Source organism: Rhamphochromis sp. 'chilingali', assembly GCF_963969265.1.
Source record: "Rhamphochromis sp. 'chilingali' genome assembly, chromosome: 22".
Classification (NCBI taxonomy): Eukaryota; Metazoa; Chordata; class Actinopteri; order Cichliformes; family Cichlidae; genus Rhamphochromis; species Rhamphochromis sp. 'chilingali'.
In genome coordinates, this window is record NC_137950.1 from 22,901,791 (window position 1) to 22,906,054 (window position 4,264).

The following is a 4,264-nucleotide window of genomic DNA, read 5'->3' on the forward strand; positions in this document are numbered from 1 at the left end:
TTACAAGATCAGTATAATCATCGCTACTGAAAAATATGTTGGTGTCATCTGCGAACAGTATGAGTTTAAGTACTTGAGAAACATCAAAAATATCATTTATGTATACATTGAAAAGTTTTGGTCCCAACACTGACCCTTGGGGAACACCACATGTAATACCAAGTTTCTCTGAATGGTAATGCCCTATGCTAACATATTGTTCCCGACCTGTTAGGTAACTTTTTAACCAGTTACCAGCTTTCCCTCGAATACCATATCTTTCCAATTTATCCAGTAAAATTGAGTGATTGATTGTGTCGAAGGCCTTTTTGAGGTCAACAAAAATACCAACTGCATATTTATTTTTATCCAGTGTATCAGTAATTTCTTCTACTGCCTCAATTATCGCCATTGAAGTGGTTCTTTGCGTTCTGAAACCATACTGACCAACATTTATTATTTGATGTTTTTCAAGGAATTTTTCTAATCTTGAATTAAAAAGTTTTTCTAGAATTTTTGAGAATTGAGGCAGTAGAGAAATAGGCCTATAATTGGTAAAACTGTGTTTGTCATTACTTTTATATAGTGGTATTACTTTCGCAATTTTCATTTTTTTTGGAAAACAACCGGACTGAAATGATAAATTACAGATATATGTTAAGGGACTAGCAATATTCAGAATAACCTGTTTAACTACAGACATATTTATGTCATGATAATCCATTGAAGACTTACTTTTACATTTTAATGTGATATTTATTACTTCTTGCTCATTTGTAGCTGAGAGGAACAGTGAAAAGGGATTTGATTTTATATTACTGATATTTTCATTTTTATGACACGGGATGTCCGCTGCTAGTTCAGGGCCAACATTTATGAAGAATTTATTGAACCCATCGACAATATTACTCATGTTGTGATTTTCACCATTTGCATCAGTAAAATATTCAGGATATGATGTTCCAGAAGATCCTTGTTTAATTAAGTTGTTTAACACATCCCAAGTTCCTTTTATATTGTTTTTATTTTCATATAATCTTCTTCTATAATAAAGTTGTTTGCTCGTTCTTATAATATCAGTCAATTTATTTCTATATGCTTTATATCTTTGTTCCACTTCTTTTGTTTTTACTTTGATAAACTGTTTATACAGATTGTTTTTCTTTTTGCAAGCATTAATAATTCCTTTTGTGAGCCAAGGACTTTTTATCTTTTTTTTCTTTGTCATGTGTTCGTTTACAGGACAATGTTTATTGTACCACATAGTAAAAATATCTAGAAAATTATCATAAGCCTTGTCCACATCTGACTCTTCATACACCGAACTCCAATCTTGTTGTGCTAAATCGAAATTGAAGGCATGAATTGCTTCTTCATTTATTGTTCGCTTTGCTATCATGATCTTGGTATCTATTTTTTTTAAATCACAGTCACACAAAGTAAAAACTGGTAAGTGGTCAGTTATATCACAGACAAGCAGACCACTATTAATTTGGAAATCCATGACATTAGTAAAAATGTTGTCAATAATAGTGGCGCTATGTGAAGTTATTCTGCTTGGCTTTGTTATTGTTGGATATAGTGATAAGCTGTACATTGTGTCAGTAAAGTCATCAATGGCTTTTAACCTTGTTGGATTTAGCAAATCAATGTTAAAATCACCACAGATAAATAGTAATTTTTGGTTCACCGAAGCAAACGTTTTTTCTATCCATTCATTAAAAGTGTCAATACTTGAACTGGGTGTCCGATATATACAACTTATTATAACATTTCTCTTTTTTTCATTCATAATCTCAATAGTCAAACATTCCAAAATTCCATCAATAGCCATAGACATAGTTGTTACAACATTATATTTTATAGAGTTATGAACATATATAGCAACCCCGCCGCCCGCCTTATTTAATCTATTCATGTATTTTAAATCATATCCATTCAAACAAAAATCTATTCCTTTATCGACATTGAACCAAGTTTCAGTGATGGCTATAACACTAAAGGGGCGAGAAAATTTCTCACTACCCGCAACAAAGTGTGGAGTTGTATTGGTGGTATTGTGTGTCTGGTGTCATAATCTGCCAAGATGACCAGTAGAAACACCAGGAACCAGGAGCAAAAAAGAGATGAGCTCGGTGCGGCTAATGAAGCCATCATGGCTATGCTAAAGACCACGCTGGACGAGCACAAAGCCTCGCTTTCGGCAGAATTCAAGACATCCGTTCAGCGACTTGAAAACAAGCTGGACAGCATCCAAACGACTCTCAACAACCATGACCAACGGATTACAGCCTTGGAAACTATGGCCACAACTACGAGCGCGGAGCTCCAGAACGTGGTGGCTAAGTTAGCGGTGGTGGCGGAGGATAACGAGAAGCTGAGAGCTAGGCTAATCGACGTTGAAAGCAGGAGCCGCCGCAACAATATTCGCCTCTTGGGGGTCCCTGAAAATATTGAATGGCCCAGGCCAACTGTGTTCTTTTCTCAGGTGCTTGTGGACATATTTGGAGTGGACGTTTTGAAAACGGCCCCGGAGTTGGATCGAGCCCACCGGGCACTGGTGGCAAGACCAGGCCCCAACGCGAAACCCCGAGCGGTTGTTGTCTGTTTCCATAGCTACCAGACCCGTGAGCTCGTTGTGCGCAAAGCTCGGGAAATGCGGGGTAAACTGAAATATAAGGACACCCCCATCCATATTGTCGAGGACTATTGCCCTGAGGTGCTGGAACAACGGTCCGCTTACCGCGGAGTTATGAAGGAGTTGTACGATCTTGGACTCAAGCCTCAGCTTCGCTACCCGGCCAAACTGTTCGTTATGACTGACGAAGGGAACCGGAAGCGACTGGCGTCACCAGGCGACGCTCGGAGCTATATCGCCTTACACCGTCCCCTGAGTTCTAACATTCTGGAAACCTGATCTGAGGGTCATGGTTGGATCCTGCCACTTCCATAGAAGGGCTCATGACATTTTAGTTTGATGTTTGGTACCTAGAGGACAGCATGGTTTGAGTAATTCTAACCTCATTGTTTTTTCTGTTTTTCTCTCATTTTCCTTTATAATACCCCTGTTTATATTTTGTTCTAAGATCACTGTTGGCACGCTAGTCTGCTACGTATACATATATGTATATACTGTTTTACTTTATATAAACACACATTTTTTCATTATTATTGCCTCTCCTACAGTTTGATTCCTGCCATGTACAAATGGGGGACAACAATACCCCAGCCTGCCTTTTTTGTGCTTTTCTTCTGTCCGTTTTTGTATAGTAAGATACATCCTAGTTCCTCAATTTTTTCTAGCAGAATATTGACAAGGCATATTTTCATAGTGAGACCTTGCCGCCACAGGGAAGCAAGCCATTTGATAAGAGTTGTGATGGCGAAGTCTTCACATGGGAATGTTTACACCCTGCTGTGCAATGGACACTTGCAAGTTTTGTTTTCGGGGGTATCCAGGTCCAATTTATGTTGTTCGATCTGCATGTATGTATTGCCTTGTTTTATGTTTTTTCTGTTGTTGTTGTTGTTGTGTCTTATTTATTTTATTTTATTTTATTTTATTTACTTATTTTTCTTTCTGTTTTTTTTTTTTTCCCCTGTTCTGTTCACAGTCTACTACCTCAAATACAGACACCAGCTTTCCCCTGGCCACGGTCAACTTGTCAAACCAAAGACCTGTCTGAATATAGTAAGGTATGTCGAGCACAATCAATGGTCTTAGAATTGTCTCCTGGAATGTGAGAGGGGTGGGGAATGCAACCAAAGTTAACAAAGTTATGGCGCATTTACAGCAGCTTAAAGGAGATGTGTTTTTTCTTCAAGAGACACATCTCTGCAACAGAGAAGTGAGGCGACTCAAGAGAAACTGGATCGGCAATATATATCATTCCAAATTTAACGCCAAGGCCAGAGGGACAGCCATACTTATTCGTAATAATATTCTGTTTGAGCAACATAAAGTTATTGCTGATCCAGATGGCCGTTTCACATTTGTGTCAGGAAACTTGCAGGGTTCACTTGTGATACTGGCTAGCGTGTACGGGCCGAACTGGGATGACGACTCTTTTATAGCTAAACTTTTCTCTTCACTTCCAAATCTGGAAAACTATCATCTTATTATTGGAGGTGATTTTAACTTGGTTCAGGACACTCTGCTGGATAGATCGTCAACTAAGGCCTGTTCCCTGAATAAATCTGCTAAAACCCTAGAATTTTTCAAAACTCAGCTGGGGATTGTGGATCCATGGCGACATGCGAATCCCACTACTAAGGCATTTTCCTT